This window comes from Lygodium microphyllum, chromosome 4 (assembly GCF_053477565.2).
Source record: "Lygodium microphyllum isolate KBCC chromosome 4, Lygodium_microphyllum_v1.1.10, whole genome shotgun sequence".
Taxonomy (NCBI): domain Eukaryota; kingdom Viridiplantae; phylum Streptophyta; class Polypodiopsida; order Schizaeales; family Lygodiaceae; genus Lygodium; species Lygodium microphyllum.
The window spans coordinates 21994301-22014294 of NC_141138.1; the positions used below are offsets into that span (position 1 = coordinate 21994301).

At 38.9% G+C, this 19994-nt stretch overlaps 1 long non-coding RNA gene across 2 annotated transcripts; it reads right to left on the reverse strand.

Moving 5' to 3' along the window:
- Nucleotides 1–11129: 11129 nt before the first annotated feature.
- LOC148036874 (uncharacterized) lies at nucleotides 11130–18020 on the reverse strand. Of its 2 annotated transcripts, XR_015690759.1 has the most exons (3): nucleotides 17729–18020; nucleotides 15121–15172; nucleotides 11130–11283 (listed from the first exon to the last, which is right to left on the reverse strand). It is a non-coding gene; the product is annotated as an uncharacterized LOC148036874 (long non-coding RNA). The 2 variants fall into 2 exon arrangements; XR_015690761.1 differs by lacking the exons at nucleotides 11130–11283; nucleotides 15121–15172 and adding an exon at nucleotides 17268–17632.
- Nucleotides 18021–19994: the final 1974 nt, after the last annotated feature.

Genomic DNA, 19994 nt, shown 5'->3' on the forward strand with positions numbered 1-19994 from the left:
TACTCAATGGACATGTGCACGGCTTGTGCCAAGTCCTTTTCTTTTCTTCTCAACTCTTCTTCTTCATCTTCTGTCTTCTTTCGCCATTCCTTCTTTGCCCTTTTCAATTCTTCCATTATTTTCTAGACTTTATCCTTATCCTCATTTATTCTCTCTTCTTTGACTTTCTCGGATTTTCTTTGCACTTTTATTAGCTCTTCCTTCTCCTTTTTTGTCATTCTCTCTTCCTGCCTCTCTCGTGTTGTTTCTTTCTTGGGTGTTTTTGGTTTTCTTTTTCTAGGATGGCCTTCTGGAAATCTATCCTCATTACTAACTGTTCTTTCACTTGATTGTTCTCGTTCTTATCAGGGAGTTGACCTTCCAAGCGCTTCATTGGCTCCTTCTTCCACATTTTGCGCCTCCTTCACTACTTCGTGGATGAGGGGGTTGTTTGTTATTGTTCTTGTAGTTTTAAATGAATGTTAGTAGGTTTAATGCCTTGCTGCAACAATTGAGTCATCAAATGGATGGTCACAGCTAGGGAGGAAGACCTACTTAGGGGGGAACTTATAAGCTCATACTATCTCACATGTTTCAAAGTTTTCCGGTGAGCCTTTTTTGTGATAAGATGTGTTTCTTTTTTATGAAGCTTGCGTGGGATATGATAAGATGTGCAAGACTTGCTTGGGGAGAAACTTATAAGCTTATACTATCTTGCACATTTTAAAGTGCTTAGGCAAGTGGTTTTTTGTGATAATATATGCTTCTTGTTTATAATTCTACATGGAATGTGCTAAGGTGTGCCATGCTTTTGAGGTAGGAAGGCATATCTAGGTGAACATTATTAAGTATGTACAATGTAATGTCTCTTTCTTGAGGAATACATTGAATAATTTTGATAACCCAGTGAGACTACAACAAAAAGGCCTCTTAGGTGCACTTTTAGACGCGATTTTTGAATATAGAGAAAATCTTATGGGCGCGTCTACCCGCCCGTCTATTTGTGCGTCTACAAACTCGCGTTTATAATCGCATGTATGAAGAAATTTACATGCAGAAATAGACGCGTAACAGACGCGCATATACACTCGTGAATACAAGCGCATAAAAAAATCAAAATTGTTATTTATTTAATTTATTTTGTGCGTCTACCAGCGCGTCTACATGGCAAATTAGACGGGCATATAGACACGCCCATAGACGTGCTTTTACAAGTGCCCATAGACGCGAATTCAAAACAAAAAATCTTATTTAAAAAAAAGATATTTATATTTTTTAAAATTTTGAATTATGTAGCGCGTGTATAAGCACGTGTACTTTGCATTTTAGACGCGCTAATAAACACGTGTTTTCTGCAATTTAGATGCGCAGATAGACGCGCAAAACAGAACTTGAAAAAAAAAAACCAAGCTCTCTGGTTTTTTTCCCCCCCTCCCATACATCAAATTGTGCATTTGGGAAAAAGACAATGGATCTGAAAGCACGAGAATTGAAAACAAAAGTCCATGTATTCATTATAGATAAAAAGCATTTACATGGGGAGTTTAAGTGCTTGCAACCTAAAGCGTAGCTGCAAGCAGTAGGCTCAAAGATGGATAATAGATATACAAGAAAATAAGGCCATAGAGGAGGTATGGTGCTTCTTTACAAATCTGAAGAAGAAACATCTTCGCTAGCACCACCATGGCTACTAACGTCGCTATCCCCCTCCTCGCTATGCTCCACATCGGGGTTTGCCTACACACACAAAAGATCAAGGTTGCTTACGTACACATGGTGGAGAAAAAATTATAATTAGCTATACTTTTAATAGGAAAGTAAGAAAAACATACATTCTCTGGCTATCAAATCCTCATAGCCCAGTTGTATTGGTCCTCAGTGATAAGACCCTCCTCATAGAAGTGAAGCCATATGGCTGAGCGGTTATGGCCTTGATGGTAACCTACCTCTCTAGGAGTAGGTATCCTACCAACGATAGCAGTCTGCAAAACAATTATGATGTATATAAATAATTATGAGACACAATGAATTAGAATAAATTATATAAAGAATTGAAAGAAATATAAATTTTAAAAAACTAAAAATCAAAATATACTTACAAACTCTACCTCCCACAACTCTTTGCTGCCCGATCCGTAATGTGATGATTCCATGGTTTCCATTTGGATGCGTCGCACCTCTGCATGTTGGCAACTTTTCACTTTCTCTGTTGCTTTCTTCTTAGCTTTCTTTCACTCTGTGCGGTGGCACATATGTGGTTAGCTATAGGCTCCACGCCCCTCCTCCTGTCTCCGCAGTGATCCCCTGGCACGTGTCATGAGGTGGGATCTTTTGTTGTGAAGCAAATCCCTCACTTTTGTGCATCCCCAATCATCCGAGAATCGCTGACCCTCAGGATTTGGGTACCTCCTATGGACTGACCTCAACACCTCCTGCCACAAGCCTATTTTTTTATTTTTGAAGTAGACGAAACAATCTTTATACGTCACATGCACGACGCTCCTCATGTACACCATTACATCCCTTCTTTCATCATCATGGAAGATGCCACCAGTATCTGTAACTCTATAGTACTGGCATACAAGCTCCTCTACATGATCTTCTGGTGAGGGTGATCGCTCGCCACCTCCTAGACAACCCCCACACAAGCCTTGACCTCCCCCTCGACTCTCCCTCCTCCCTCTCTGTCGACTACCCTTTGTCTTGCTGGATACACGTGCTTCTGCAAATGCACATGCGTCGACTGACGCTTGTGCTTCAGCCGATGCATGTATAGGTGCTGCACGTGGAGTACCTGCAATTGGAGTTTGGGAAGTAGTGCTAGGCAAAGACGTCAGAGACGTTCTAGACATGACGTTGAACACCTCGTCTGCTGTGGGAGAGCGGCCAAGGTGTCTAGTCATCTCTCCCATGAAGTCTTCCCTAGTAGGAAGACCTCCAAAAAATGCATTGACCCCTCTGTCGAACAAGCCCAATGTATCATTCATGTGATCCAAATCCGGGTCATTGCTAGATGAACCAAAATGCGACATTTGCAAAAAAAACACTGGAAAAAGACAAATTCGTACAATTTCAAAAATAAAAAATTCAAATATGGCTCATTTTCTATTGTGTTTTGTAGTCCAATAATTCCTTGAATTCTCATTTTTCATTATATTACATTTGTTTGCATACAAAAAATCATATATTACCTTCATCCACACATAAACATTTTCAAAGAGCCATAATCCTTGATCCAATTCAACATTAATTATGGAAAATCATTCAGTGAGCCTAGAATCATTATGTAAGAGAAGGCTTTTGATGCTCACACATTTTCATTTTCTTCAAGTGTATTTTGCAAGCACTTACTAAGGTCCATTTAAGTGAAACAAAGGCGTGGAAATCCCATAAAAAAAATACATGGATGCTTATGGCACTTGAAAGTGCTAATAATCTAGCTTTCTTTAGACATTGAGCATAAAACTTAAGTGCTAATGCTTCTCATTCATTGGTCTTTGAACATTAAACATGGAAATTAATAACAATACTAACTTATTGTTCATTCCCTAAATTAAGCCACTTGGAGGTGAAAATTTCCCTAGATACTGTATAAGAAATCCCCCTAAGTCCCACTCTCAAATATGGGGTTGAGATTTAGCCACTTGGTCAAATCTTTATTCCTTATTTGAAAGTGGAGCTTGGAAGATTCGCAAATTCTCTAATATGGTATTGAAAGTATAATGCTACCTAATTCACTACATTGGAAAGCTAAAGCTTCTAACAATTTGATCATGAATCAAGAAAATTTATAAACACAAACATAGGATTTGTCACATTTATCATTGCAAAAATATATTGTTGATTAAAAAACTAGATCTACACCCCATGCCCATTGTGTTATTGTTCTTAGTTTACTTTAGTTATCAATGTATTTCCACAAAAGAAAGAAAGAGATTTTGGATGGCCATTCTTTGACTCTAGGTTCATCATGTAGTATGGTTTGTTAAAGTGTGCTTTGTATGGTGGCATTCACATTGGGCAATGGGGGACAACATAGCCCTTGTACTTTTTCTCAAGAGGAGAGTTTTGTGCCACACCATCATACTTTTTTTGTGACACTCAAGTGGAGCACAAGCACATCACATATATGGTGCACCATGTGACCTCGGCTTGGACATTCAAATGCTCAAACGATCCATCTTGTTTTTGTAGCGTCAAGTGACATCATAATATGTTAATGTGATCTCCATGCTTGTCCTTCAACTACTTTGCCGAGGGTTAAGTCCTCCATGCCTTTTAAAAATGACATATCATTGTCTTTGTTTGCCAAAATTTTTTTACAGCTTGCAACAAGTTCAGGTCGTATTGGAGAGTGTTTAATATACTCCACCATGTATTAACTTCAAGGCTACCTTCACTTCTTGCTCAAGGTCTGCCAGGCTAACATTTGGTTGGCCGCTATTTGAATAAACTTATGTGGGCTATCCCTTGTGCTTGTAATAGTTGTGAGCACTTATTAAAAAGATCGTAGTGTGGCAACGTGGCGGCATGCAGTTCTGGAACATGTGGGTTTAGCAAGTCCAGCGCTAGTTTCCATTCCTGATTTCATATACCTAAGCTTGATCATATCATAAGGAGCTTTCTTCTCCCCTTCTTCTTCGTCTTCTTCTTTACCTGATTAGATTTACTTAATTATGCTCTGCTTACTCCTCGTATTCTTCTTCTTCTCGTCCTCCGACGACCACTTAACGAGACCATCCACCATGGCAAAACTGGTCGTAGCTTGGTGGATGCTGCTGATCGTCGGCGTGAATACGGAAGCGTGCTGTTCTTGCGTGAGAGATATGCCAGTGCGCCATAGAACCTCCAGATATACTCATCAGGTTGAGGCCGATGGGATATTCAATATAAACCAGCTCGATTGGCATACTCGCCTGCAAGCTTGCCATAGCTTCATGGAGGAAGATCGGAAGAGTATCACGAGCAGCTTTTTGGAATCATTCGTCTCTTCTGCGGCCGTAGCCGCAGACGTAATCGCAGAAGATGCAAATCTTGAACAGCAGCTAGTAGGACTTATGAATTTGCTGAATGAAGGTGGTGGCGGCACAGGGCAGGGCCACGCTTTCGATCAGGAAGACTCAATGCAACCCCAGGCGGCGCGGACGACCCCTGACCCGGCTTGCTGCAACACCCTCCAGAAAGTCCCCGAAGAGGACCGGTGCCTTGCTCTGCAGGCGGCGTATGGCCAGGCCGGGACCATTTCTCATAGCCGCGCCGTCCATGACAAGAGTACAGGCAAGCGGTCTATCGATCCTGATATGGTTACTCCAGCTCATAAATCGATTGTTGGTGATGATCAGCAGCATGCGATCAGCAGCAAAGCCTCTCGCCTTCTCCAACTCTGTCATCTGCAACCGCAGTACTGCCGCTGGTGATGATCAGTACACATGTATGCATAAGACTAATCACGAATATCGTACTATGCTTCTTACATGGGAATGCTTACTTTTGTCTGGTATATGCACATCTCTAGGGTTAAATCGACACAATCTCAGCTCAATATGGATCACTCGACTTTGTAAGTTTGCATTCTCCTCTGATAGAGGTAAACGAGAGACTGCACGTGTTTATTGTGTCAAACTACTGTTTACAATACATAGTGTACACGAGCAACACTCCGGAGTACTTGCTGCAATGATGTTAACAAGTCTTGTAATATTCCATTTGTAAAGTCTATAATGTTTACAAGGATCTAATCCCCAATCCCCCACCTCTTGTTTCTCTTTTTTGTTGCCCTACCTTTTTCACCTTTGAAGTTTTTCTTAGATATAATGCATCTCTCTCTCTCTCTCTCTCTCTCTCTCTCTCTCTCTCTCTCTCTCTCTCTCTCTCTCTCTCTCTCTCTCTCTCTCTCTCTCTCTCTCTCTCTCAATTTTTGATTATTCATAGATCAAAGTTAATGAGCTTGTGATTGTGCTCTCTTGACTTCTAAAAAATGTCTTACGAATAATTTCCTTCCTTGATATGAATATCATAATTTTGGATGGGATATTCTATCGATATATCATTGTCTAAATGAAATTCTTATAATGTTTCATGTTGCATCATATATTCAATGCTTCATGGTAGGATAGCTATGCATATGGGGTCCTCACTTATTTAGTTTTGATCAAACCATGAAGTACACCTCATGGATACTTGAGGTTTGGCCTTTTGGAATATCATTTCTACCTTTCTCCTAGTCTAACTTAAGGATTTATTCACTCTAGTCTCCCCCTTTCTATAGAGAGCCCCATTCTTTTCATGATCACCTATTTGAAATATGAGTGTCTACAATCTAAAATCAAAGAACTCTTTGACATGATGAATGTGTAACATTTGAGTCTTCGTGAGGTCTTCGTGCTTCCCTCTTCCTATATCAATAGTCTCTCTTAAGCTATAGTTCCATAACTACATCACCAACTATGACCACCTATATACACTCCTAAGGGTTGGCATTACCAATTCCCAATTCCAACGTTCGCATCACCACCTTCAAAAGAATGCACACCCTTGATTGCATTGGACTTTCATAACTTCCATAATTATGGTGATGCATTGATGAGTTTGTGTATTTGGCATTGCAGACACCCCCATTGGGAATGGTCACATCTTAAATGAAAAGCATGTTTCTTTTCACTCAAAGATATTAGTTTTTGCCTTATGAACTTGTGTATGTGTGCACATATGTGCATGTGCATTCATGTGGCTAGTAGTTGAAATTGAGGATGTGTCAAAGTGGGGAGGCAAGGGTCATGGCTTTGGAAACACAAAGGCTAATAGATTCACATTGTTGAGTTGATTTAGGCATGTCTAGACCATGTCCCAATACCCTTGGTTGACTATTGCTACATTGAGGAACCAACCATCTTGTTTGCATTGCGCATTACTACGAGAAATTATGAAAGAGCCATGTCTATCCCAAATGCATTGTCCAGTGTAGAGGTTTAGGACCATGTTAAAGACGTGTCTTTAAAGCTCTTCTTTCTTCAAATCCTCTTGATCCCAAGACTAGTGTTGGCCCACAACCCTCATTGATAGGACATTCGATGGTCTCTAATTATTTCAATAGTTTCAATTGCATAACAATTCAATCTTCCCTCATATATTTGATTCCCATTCCAATTTCCAAGCCCTTGATTCTCTCTCCAAAATGCAAGCAAGAAAGTTGAATGATTCAAGGTGAGCACACACATCTATCCAAGACCTCCATGATGCAATATATCCTTGAAGGGCGAAGTAGATGTCCTCATGATTCATGTTGTGCTCCCTTGATTTGCTCTCACTACTCCAATTTCATCTGACCCAATCCACCAAAATGATCCAATAAAGGGAGAAAATGTGCATGACGAGGAGGAGAGAGACGTGGAAAAGAGCTTCTCCGTTGAGTTTGTTGCTCTTCCTCATGAAAAGTCACTTAATCTCAACCTCACACTCTACATCTTGCCCTCCAAGCAATGGAAGAAGGGAAGAAGCAAGGGGAAGTAAGAAGAGAGAAGAGCTTCATTCTCTAAGTCCCACAATCTCAATCTCTCCACTCAACAAGGTGCATAAGGGTTGCTTTCAAAGTTGCACAGACAAGAACGAGTTTTTTCATTCACTTTATGGCTTTTCTATGTCAGGATGATGAGGGGTAGGGATTCCACCAAAAGTTGGCACTCTACCCACTCTTATGGCTCTTGGATGAATCCTTTTTGTTTTGTGCATATATCTTAATTTAATTAGGCCAAATCTAGACAATAGAGAATAGAAGTTTCATGCCCATCTTAAATTAATTAGACCAAATCTAGGCAAAAGTGAATAGAAATTTCATTGCCATAGTCTTTAGGTCCATCATAGGTCTTCTAATCTAAGTTCAAGAGATGTTACAATTTGCACAAGTGAAAGTTGGCTCTCACATAACTTTACAAAAATAGTAGTACTTGTGCATCGAAATCACTTGATGGAATAATTTGTAGCTACATATGGATAGATAGTACCTAAAATAATATATTAAAACCCAACAAATGGTCCTTTTTTTATATTGTTTCTGTTATTTGACTTGCATGATTCCTTGCTTAACTTTGCATCTTTCTTTGTGCTTATAGATTAACATTATCATTGTGCTAAATGAGTGCTAGTCATTTGGCACTCACAATAATCTAACTACTAGCCTCTACCTAAGATAATGTTTAGTAGTTTCTTGAATCCACTCCCAATCGTCACCATTCAAACTCCATATTAGAACTCTACTAATTGTGAAATCTTGGGTTTACCTCCTAAACTTGAAGATCACGTTGTAATCAACCAAGGCTAAGAATGAAACTAATCGCCACACTTGGTTCAAAGGGAGTGAGAGACGAGGGAGAGATGGCCCCTCTACCCATAAGGCATAATCCCAACTTTGGTCCCCTAAAACAGTGCTTAGTCGAGATCTAAGACCTAGCCCTAGGAAGTTATCATTTATTCTTGGTCCTATTTTCCATCAAGTGGAAAGCACCTGATTAATTGGGTCTATCTAATCATTAATCATTTTCGTCAAGAAAATTTACTCGCTTCCCATTCATATATGCAATGTTCTTTATTTTTCTAAACATGATATGCTATGCACATTATTTGCCATATACAAACAACTTGATTAATTAACCCTTAGCATTGGGTTTATTTCATGTCTTCATTAAATGCATGCACGTACACAAAAGCAAGTAAACTATTCTTTTCCAAAACATTTGTTTTGATATTTTCAATAGTTACAAAGCAATTTTGCTTACAGATGACCATGATTACAAAAAGGTTGGCCCTATTAGAGAGCTATTCTCCTACTTATAGTTTCACGCTCCCCTTACACACTGCATCATACTTATACAATTTTGTTCTCGATTATAGGACAAATAGTTGAGCATTAAGCTTGAGCACAGCCCTTGACGAGACAAAACACTAATTAATTCCATTTAGCATTTGGAGTACAAACTTGATTTAGAATCTTTGATATTATAAAACACAGCTAGAATTCTCCAAGCAAATGCTATTGACTCTTAATAGTGCTAGCAACCATTCTTTTCCAAGAATCTATAAGAGTAAGCTACTCCTTTTATCTTTCACAAAATTGATTTATGTCACAACTAGCAATGTGAGGATGACTACTATTTGCTCGCCAGTAAAATCTTTGTTTGGTTTGGCTTCAAGTATATAGGATTTCCCATGGGAACAAAGTAAATCCATGATAATTCACATCTCTTACATATTTCAAAAAGACTCTCCATGGAATGCACATCTGGTTCTTGAAAAAGCAACACCGTTGCTACTAGATAAACATTTGTTATAAAGGCAAAGTATGCAAAATGGAGCACAATCCACCATTTCGAGAATCAAAATTTGCAATACTATAAACATAGACTCATTAACCACAGAACTTTCCACATTGCAACGATTCTTAATCACAACCATTGATTGATGTTAAAATGTTAGACACAACACGATCAACTTGTCGTTCGACCAGGTCATTATTTCCATAAACCACTTCATTATGATTCCCTCCATCTTGGCAGCTAAACATTGGAACATTATTAACTTGCGACTCAATAATCACAGGATTTTTCACACTCCCATGCTTTCAGCCATTGCAATCGCTTGCTGACGCCAAAACATTGGTCAAATCCACACCAAACTGTCGTTGAGCTAGCCTACTATCGCCACTTACATTCCCGATGTGAAAAGGTATACCAATCACATTATCTTCCATGCCCGGTCATTGCAACCAAGTGATGATGGCAAAGCATCAACCATATCCCCACCAAACTGTTGTTGGCCAAGTTCACGATCACCATCTAAAATCTCTTAATGAAAAGGTAAGTTCTCAACACCCCTATGAATGGACCTGTCCTACTCTAAAATCCATATCCAAGCCCTGAGCCTAGCAACCTACTATCGTTCACATCTAGTGGAGCTAAGCACACCCCTACAAACACACAACTCATGGTCTCTGCCAGTTCCTCCATGCAAACACCCCATATTAATTGGATGCCCACAGAATTCATTATCAACACACCTTATCAAAGGCACGACTCAATATATACATACATGCACGTTGAATGCACCATTAATATATAAATATTTAATATTAAACACCAAATATTAAATGTAAATATACCAACATCACTGGGTTATCAAAATTATTCCATGTAAACCTCAAGAAAGAGACATTACATTGTACATACTCAATAATGTTCACCTAGATATGCCTTCCTACCTCAAAAGCATGGCACACCTTAGCACATTCCATGTAGCATTATAAACAAGAAGCATATATTATCACAAAAAACCACTCACCTAACCACTTTAAAATGTGTAAGATAGTATAAGCTAATAAGTTTCTTCCCAAGCAAGTCTTGCACATCTTATACATTCCACGCAAGCTTCATAAAAAAGAAACAATCTTATCACAAAAAAGGCTCACCGGAGAACTTTGAAACATGTGAGATAGTATGAGCTTATACGTTCCCCCCTAAGTAGGTCTTCCTCCCTAGTTGCGACCATCCATTTGAAGACTCAATTGTTGCAGCAAGGCATTAAACCTACTAACATTCATTTAAAACTACAAGAACAGTAACCAACAACCCCTTTGACAAATCATAGGCTCATCCCCATCTTCCGACCCTCAGAAAGATGCCCACATATCATTCACTAGTAGATTGATTAACTTGCGTTTCTCATAAATAACCGCCAAGAGCATCCTTACTTCACCACCCAACTCAATCGACACTTGGTGAAGAACACTCTGAGTGTACTTTGTCTCACACACAACACCATGTAAACCTTTAGCTTGTTCATGCAACTTCGTCGAGTACATAGCAAGTGCATGATCCACACGTGCACATAGATTGGTCTACTTTTTCATCAACTCATTCATCTTTGTCTCAAGGTTTTTGAAGTCCGAAGAACTTGCAGTACTTCTCGTGTTTCTTTCAATCCTTGCAGTTCTTGCACACTTAACAACATGTGTTCCTTGTCTCCTTGCAAACTCTTTCATATTTTGCACATTTAGTTTATTAGAGCCCATATTTTGGCTGTAACAAAACATATAAATGGTTATCACCAAAAACATACATAGCACATTCATGCAAGCACAATCAAAACAGCTATCTTCCATATCCATGTGAACGGCTCCAAGCTAGCAATTGTCGAAGAGATGATATTATGGCCACTTTGTTTAACTCTATTGAATCCACTACGATCAATGGAGTTGAAAGCACTATGTCTGGAACATATCCCATGGCTCGGACTTGTTCCATTACCACACCAAACCTTCAAGAAAACATAAGAGTCACACAATAAACAAATCTCAAAGCTATCAAGGACATAAGCGACAAACATACTCGCAACCGCAAACCATATATGCATGAACATATGCATATATGGCTAGCCAAGCATTTTTCAAAGGTCTTATCAATGGATGTACATTCATTTATACCTATTCAAAGATACATTATTGAGAAAAAAGAACATGCCATAGATGAAAATGTGTCAAAGTCTCAAAAACTGCAAAAAGATTACGAAACTATTTATTGCCACATAAGCCCCAAGGCACATTGGTTAAAAGAAACAACGAAGCATGAACACACAAAGGAACTTCAAGGCCAATTCAAAACATCAGCAACAATTGAGAGTGAAACAAAGGAAAGAATGCACTATCAAAATGACCTAAAATAGTGTTATAAATTGCAAGAGTTAAACAATTTGTTTCAAAATGGAGGTTTGAAAATCTCCATTACATAAGCGACATGGCGATGAGCTTGCATGGCGACTCACCTACATTAGCATTGCCGACAAACTTTCAAAGAAGTAAGCTGCACATCAAGAGCAATGCTCTTCGATGCAACCAAGATTTGAGCAATCAACTCACACACTCCATCCTCTATACGACTTGCACTACGACCTACACTAAGCCAGAATATCATAAGTCCATGGTTGTATCATTATCCACCTCCAGAATACCTAGAGACTCGCTCAAATTCAATTGCAAATCTTGACCCCACTTTTCAACGGTAACATCACTTTTCCACACAAAAACATGCTACAAAGTCATGTGTATCCCAACACCTTTAAGCTTCGACTATTTTATCTATCTAAACCAAGTAATGGAAGCACTTTAGTTAAATCGCATCCACCATGTTTAATTTAAGGAAACCATTTACTATCATATAAGCCCCAAGGTACATTGGTTAAAAGAAACAATGAAGCATCAATGTACAAAGGAACTTCAAGGCGAAGTCACAACATCAGCAAATCAAAAGCAAAACAGAGAAAAAAATGCACTATCAAAATGACGTAAAAACCATATTACAGCCCGCAAGAGTTAAACAATGTACTTCAAAACAGAGATTTTCATTAAAAACTCATTTTAATGTCGTGTAGAGACTGCATATATCAAACAAACTATGGCAATGAGCCTATGCGACGATTCATCTGCATTAACATTGTCGAAAATCTATTAAGATAAACTTTCAAAGAAGCAAGCTACACATCAAGAGCTGACTTTTCAATAGTGACATTGATTTTTCATCAAAAAAACATGCTATGAAGTTACTTTTATGTCCCAACACCTTTAAGCTTCAACTATTTTATGTACCAAGTAATGGAAACACTTTAGTTAAATTACATCCACCATGTTTAATTTTAAAAAACCATTTATTTTCACATAAGTCCCAATGTACATTGGTTAAAAGAAACAACAGAGCATCAATGCATGAAGGAACTCCAAGGCCAAGCACAACATCAGTAATCGAGTGAGATGACAAAGGAAAAAATACACTATCAAGATGACTTAAAGCCAGTATTATTTTTTATAAGAGTCAAACAATGCACTTCAAAATGGTGATTTTCATCAAAAACTCATTTTCAAATGTCGTGTAGAGACTGCATATATGAAGCAAACTATAGCGATGAGCTTATGTGGCGATTCATTTGCGTTAACATTACCAAAAATCTATTAAGATAGACCTTCAAAGAAGTAAGTTACACATCAAGAGTAATGTTCTCTGGTTCAACCAAGCTCTCATTCTTGTGGATAATTAACTCATACACTCCATTCTCTATACGACTTACACTACTAATAATGTCCTTCAGCTTCTCCTAATCATCCAAAGATCCAACACGCGGCCATCAATTTTGTTGGATGTGCTCTTAAATATTATCTATATAACCCCTGATCTCTTCTAACTCTTCTAGTATCATTACTCCATCAGTAAGGTTCCCTTCATACTTCTCTTCCAATATTCTCTCAATCCTCAACAGACGGTCACTAATGTTCTCATTAAGAGAAATGGAAGCTTTTTGACATTGAGACAATGTCTTCACTTGCTTTTCAATTCCATCCAAGCGACAAATCATCCTCAAGAAACTACTAGAACTATCATGCCCTCCAATATGCTTAAGCACATAACAAATTGTTTTCTTTCTTGTGGCCTCTTTCATTTTGTAACATTTTGTATACACACATTATTGTTTGCTGCTACAAAATCCTCTATACTAGATAAAAAACACGTATTAACCTTGAGAGATATATAAACTAGTCTCTTTGCCTAACTAACTAACTTACTAACCAAGTCACCAAGTAACATAACCAGCATAGTAAACCTACGCTCCCTCCCTCTCCCCCCCGCTCTCTCTCTCTCTCTCTCTCTCTCTCTCTCTCTCTCTCTCTCTCTCTCTCTCTCTCTCTCTCTCTCTCTCTCTCTCAGCTTAACCAACTAACTAATTAACATAACTAACCCACTCTCTCTCACCTCCTTTCTCTCTTTCCCTCTCTTTTCTCTTTCTACCCAACTAACCAACCCATAAAATTCGTAAAAGAGAGAGAGAGAGAGAGAGAGAGAGAGGAGACAGAGGAGAGAGGAGAAGAAAAAGAAGAGAGAGAGAGAGAGAAAAGAAAAAAAAGAGGAAGAAAGAGAAGAGAAGAAGAATGAGAGGAGAGAGAGTATGTGTATGAGACAAAGAGAAAAGGAATGAGAGAGTGGGGGAAGAGAGAGAAAAGAGATGACAACCTACTAATATCATATCTCTCTTTGTAACAACCTAACCAACTAACCTACGAACTAACACAAACACAGACGAACCTACTAGTCAACATAAAACAACCAGTTACTAATATAACTAATAACTAAACACAAACATAAACTAATCTATTGTCTTACTAACATTACTAACCCACACACACACTCTCTTTCCTGCTTTCTCTTTCTCTCTCTCTCCTCTCTGTCTTACACCCAACCAACTAACTTACTAACCAATATAAACCCAAACTAGCATCACAAACCCACATTAATAAAAAATGGACACATACATATTTATTATGCTTTGACAATGGTACTCTGTAAAGAAAGTAATCTAATATGGAAAGCATCATTAAGAGAAAAGAGAGATAATATATTGCCCAATCATTCAATACTTAGTAGATTGCCCAATCCTAAACCTTCAATCCAAGTAATGAGACTTACAAACAAACATTTAGCCATGAAAGGAAACATTTTGTAATAGAAATTAGTACTAATCTAACCACCCAATTAACCAACCAACCTACTCATCTCTCTCTCTCTCTCTCTCTCTCTCTCTCTCTCTCTCTCTCTCTAACTAACCAACCCATGAATTTCGTAAGAGAGAGAAAAAAACAGAGAGAGGCAAGAGAAGAGGAAGAAGAAGGAAAAGAGAAAAATAGAGAAAATAATAATAATAATAATAATAATGAGAGAGAAGAATGAGATAGAGAGACATCAAGGGAAAGAGAGAAAGCCCAAACCTACTAATAGCTAACCGACCAACTAATATCATATATATCTCTCCCTGTAACCAACCTACTAACATAAGCACAATCTAACATCATAAAATCAACCAACTAATAACTAACTAGTTTACTAATTAACCAACTAATCAGCATAACTAACACACACACTCTCTCCCATGTTCTCTCTCTCTCTCTCTCTCTCTCTCTCTCTCTCTCTCTCTCTCTCTCTCTCTCTCTCTCTCTCTCTCTCTCTCTCTCTCTCTCTCCACCCACCCTACTTACCAAACCAATAATAATAAATCAACCAACAAATACAACAAAACAAAATTACAACCTGGAAGAGAGAGAGAGAGATCACCAACCTAAATAACAATTGTTCTAAACTGCCGAAACGTTCAATTCTCGCAAACAAAACTGTACCAAGCAAACCACAACGCCAATAAATTAAAACGTACCAGATAGCCGAACCTACCATCTCCCACTCTCTCTCCTCCTCCCATAACTAACCCATAACCAACTTACAATAATGTACTTACTAATCCTAAATTCACACACATAAGCCTAATAACTAACAATTAAATTAATAACTAACAATCCAAAATTAACAAGTAATTAAAATAACACACCCCCACATACACACATAATCTAACTAATTAATAATCTAATAGATAATAGCATGTATAACTAAACTATTTAACTAGCCAATCAATAAAAATTTAAACTAACCCTAAACTCATACATATAATCTTACTAAATTAACTACCAATCCTAAACCAAATAAACAATAAATAATTAAAATAATATAAACTCACATACATAAGCCTAATAATATTTTAAAGTAAACTTGCACATCTAAACTAAACAATTAAAATAATGATATAAACTCACATATAAAAAATTAACAATCTAAGATTAACAAAAATGTAAAATAACATGTTCTCTCTCTCTCTAACAATACTTACTAACAATGAAATAAACAAATAAAAAATTAAACTAACCCGAAACAATTTAAACTTACTCACCAAACCAATAATAACAAAAAAACACAACAAAACAAAATTACAACATGAAAGAGAGAGAGAGAGAGATCACCAACCAAAATAACAGTCATCCTAAATTGCCGGAACAACCAATCCTCACAAACAAAATTGATCCAAGCAAACCAAAACACTAATAAATTAAATCATACCAAGCAAACCAATCTACCATCTCTTTCTCTCCCTCCCTCCCATAACTAACCCATAGTCAACTTGTAATAATGTACTTTATAGATTATAGATATATAGATGTACTCTAACCAATTGATAAAAAATTAAACTAAACCTAAACAATAAAATATATTACTAAACTAGCATGCTCTCTCTCTCTCTCTCTCTCTCTCTCTCTCTCTCTCTCTCTCTCTCTCTCTCTAAACATGTATAACTAAACTATCTAACCCACCCTAAACTCACACACACAATCTTACTAAACTAACTAACTAACACTAAACCGAATAAATAATAAACTATTAAAATAATATAAACTCACACACAATTTTAAAAAATGAACTAACCAAACTAAATAGTGAACTCGCACACCCAAACTAAATAAACATGCTCTCTCTCTCTCTCTCTCTCTCTCTCTCTCTCTCTCTCTCTCTCTCTCTCTCTCTCTCTCTCTAACAAAACTTACTAAACAAACAAAAAATTAAACCCACTCTAAACTCACACTAACAATCAAATAACTAAACAAATAATTAAATTAACAACTAATAATCCAAAATTAACAAATACATAATCTTACTAAACTAACTAACCCACCCTAAACCAAATAAACAATAACTAACAATATAATCCAAAATTAACAAAAAATTAAACTAACATCTCTCTCTCTAACTAACTAACTAATCACGTACATTAAACTAACTAAACAAATAAAAAATTAAACTAACTAACCAACAATTAAAATAACACACAATCATCAAATTAACTAACTAAACAAACAAAATACACTCGTCTCCTCCGTGAGGCTCTCCCTTCTCCCTTCTCTCTGCTCTCTCTCTCTCCCTCTCCCAGTCGCCGACGCCAAGTGTTTCAAAACACACACTCTCTCTCTCTCTTCCAGTCAGTCGATGCCAAGTGTGTCAGAACTCTCTCTCGAGTCTCTCTCTCTCAACGTCCACGCGTTAGCGTCGAGCAGTGCTCCGGCAGTGCTCTCCTCTCTCTCTCTCTTTCTCCCTCTCTCTCTCTCTCTCTCTCTCTCTCTCTCGCAATGCTGCGCCACTGCGTTCAACCCTCTCCCCTTGGACCTCGACATGCGACCACAGCGCCACTGCGGCACTGTACATGTATTCGACCCCTCCTCTCTCTCTCTCCCGACATGTTCTGAACCTACACTCTCTGTCTCTCTACGACCAACAGGGACCCAAGAGAGAGCGCGCCCTGTGGCCTGTGACCAATAGAGAGGAGATATATATATATATATATATATACCCTGTGACCAGCGACCCTCTCTCTCTCTCTCCCACGACATGTTCTAAACCTGCTCTTTCTCTCTCTCTGCGAGGACCAACAGTGACCCAAGAGAGAGCGCCCTTCGACCTGCGACCTCTCTCTCTCTCTCTCTCTGTGCGAGACCAACAGTGACCAATAGAAAGAGAGGGAGAGGAGATGGCCGTCAGTGGGGGCAACCAATAGAGAGAGAGATGCCGAAACACAGAGAGAGACGCCAAAAGAGAGAGAAACGACTCACCTGCCTCTGCACAGTGTTACTCCCTAACGCTACTCTTCTCTGCCTTTACCTACAGTTACTTCTGATATCACGCGCACATGACCAACCATAGTTGGTCAACCGCAGTTGCTCCGTTAAAAGCGCAGTTTCACCAGATTACAGCAGCTGCGTACATGACTGTTGGTTAGACTCCACAGTTAGTGGTATCACAGAGTAGGAAAAGCAGGAAACTACTACAAAAACCTGGTTTGCAGTCAGTACCGTGGCGCTGCACAGCTGAGTGTCACCTCTTCCACATGCAGGCTTTCCTCCACAATAGACCAGCGGCTGCTCTGCTAGACTACAGCAACGTCTGCCATTGTAGCCCCTTCCAAATCCTCTAGTTGTACTCTTACTTTGCCTCAAGTCATTTTTCATTCAGAGGCCTACCTCAATTCCCTCTCCATTTGCATTCCTATTGCGATTAAGCACACCGTCCTAGGCAACCCTACACGGATCACTCCCTCGACATGTACCAAATGCTCGCATTCCTAAACACATTTGAAGCCGAGGATACGTCCGCACCTTTCACATTCTTGCTTTCCATATACTGGTGCTTATTTGTGTTGTTCCCAGCAGTTATCGGATTTGTGCATCAATTAGCAGCATATTTTCAAAATTGGTGGGTCTTCCCAAGACAACACACCTTTTGGCTCGAGGTTCAACAATCTGTTTGGATACGTGAATTGGATGCAACAATCTGTTTGGATACGTGAATTGGATGCATGCGACCTACTCTTTTGCAAGCGGTTTAGATTTGATTATGCCTTCTTCCAAATGCTTCTACAACTCCTGCAACCTCGCTGGCCACGACAAGGGGAAGGAGATAATGTTCGCACACCAATCGGGCCAGAGCGTGCTCTCAGTTGTGCACTTCTTCGACTTGCGCACAACGACTCCACACATCATATTGCTGATACATTTGGCATGGGTGAGTCCATAGTGCGCAAATATTGTCACATTGTGGTCGATATTCTTGCCACAAAGCTTCGGGCAAGCATCATCTCCATTCCGTTTGGGGCACAATTGCAGACAATCATTGCAAACTTTTAGGTGCTCACATTGCTACCCAACGTTTGTGGTGCTATCGATGGCTCGCACATCAAACTTGCCAGGAAGCCTAACATAGAGGACATACCGGCACAATATTGGTGTAGACATCATTTCCATTCTGTTGCAAGCCATTTGCGATGCACAAAAGCGCATATGGGATGTTTGTGTTTTGGCTCCTGGTGGTACCAACGACGCTACGCATTGGAAAGCATTAGCTATTTACAAGCGTTTCAAAAACAATGAAGTCTTGTAAGAGCCAGCCATGCTACTTCATGGAGTTCACGTGCGCCCTTACTCTTGGCTGATTCTGGGTATGGGGCATGTGCACACCTCATCAATCCCTTTAGGGAGGGCACCCTTTAACCATTGGAGATTGGAAACAGTTCAATCGCCACTTGGCAAAGGGACAAGTGCGAATTGAACATGTATTTGGAATGCTTAAAAATAGGTGGCGCATCCTTAGGGACATCAATGTGGACCTGAATCGTGTCCCCAAGTGCATTGTTACTAGTTGTGTTCTTCACAATCTTCTTATGAATGACATGCGAGATGAGCATTGAGAGGATCACTTTGATCCTCATTTGAATAATGGCGGTTTTGTGTGCAATGTTACAAGGTCTGAGCGTGCTCAGGGTCAAGCCTTGCGGCAAGCTGTGTACCAAGAGTGGACCCAGCGCATGCAAATATCTTGACTCCTGGCATGCCTTACAAAACAACAATTTTAACATCATTACTTTTGTTATTCCAACCTACATTTTGATGCAGTTGTTGCTGTTGCATTCTTTTTCAATGGAATTGTAGAAGTGTAACCATTTCTTTTTTTTTTCGTGGTGTAACTTGATTGTCGTAATTCCATAACTGGGTTTGCTTATAACCATCTCTACATTCATTCATGATTGATGCAATAAACATTTAAGGTAATGAACAATGATACTAGCAATCACGTACGACCAACAAACATTTAATGAATTCAACATCTACAAATACCATTTTTCAACTCATCAAGGCACAATGAAGTGATAGAGAATAAGTTTGGGAAACACAAACAAGTTGCACAACAGGTGTGCTTATTTCCACCCTAAGGTGTGTCCTCTATCTACTCTCATTGATCACGTGATGTGGATGGATGACGAGGAGCCAGGAGTTCTGCCATCCTAAGCTGCATCTCCAACCTTTTCTTGGTGCACAGATCGGATGCCGTAAGCACGCGTAGTGAGCGTCGGAAGGTCCCCAAGAACAAAAAAACTCTACTTTTTGCACAAAACTCAAGGTAGAAAGCATGCACGACATGAACAAGAGACCAATTGGGTACAATCTCCCCCCATGCCTTGTGTGAGCGCTCCACAAAGCATGTATTTTATGTATTAATCATCTTCAAGCTCAAATAATAGCCCAAATTACAAAATAGCATGCTTTTGGCTTTTGAGTTTGCTTT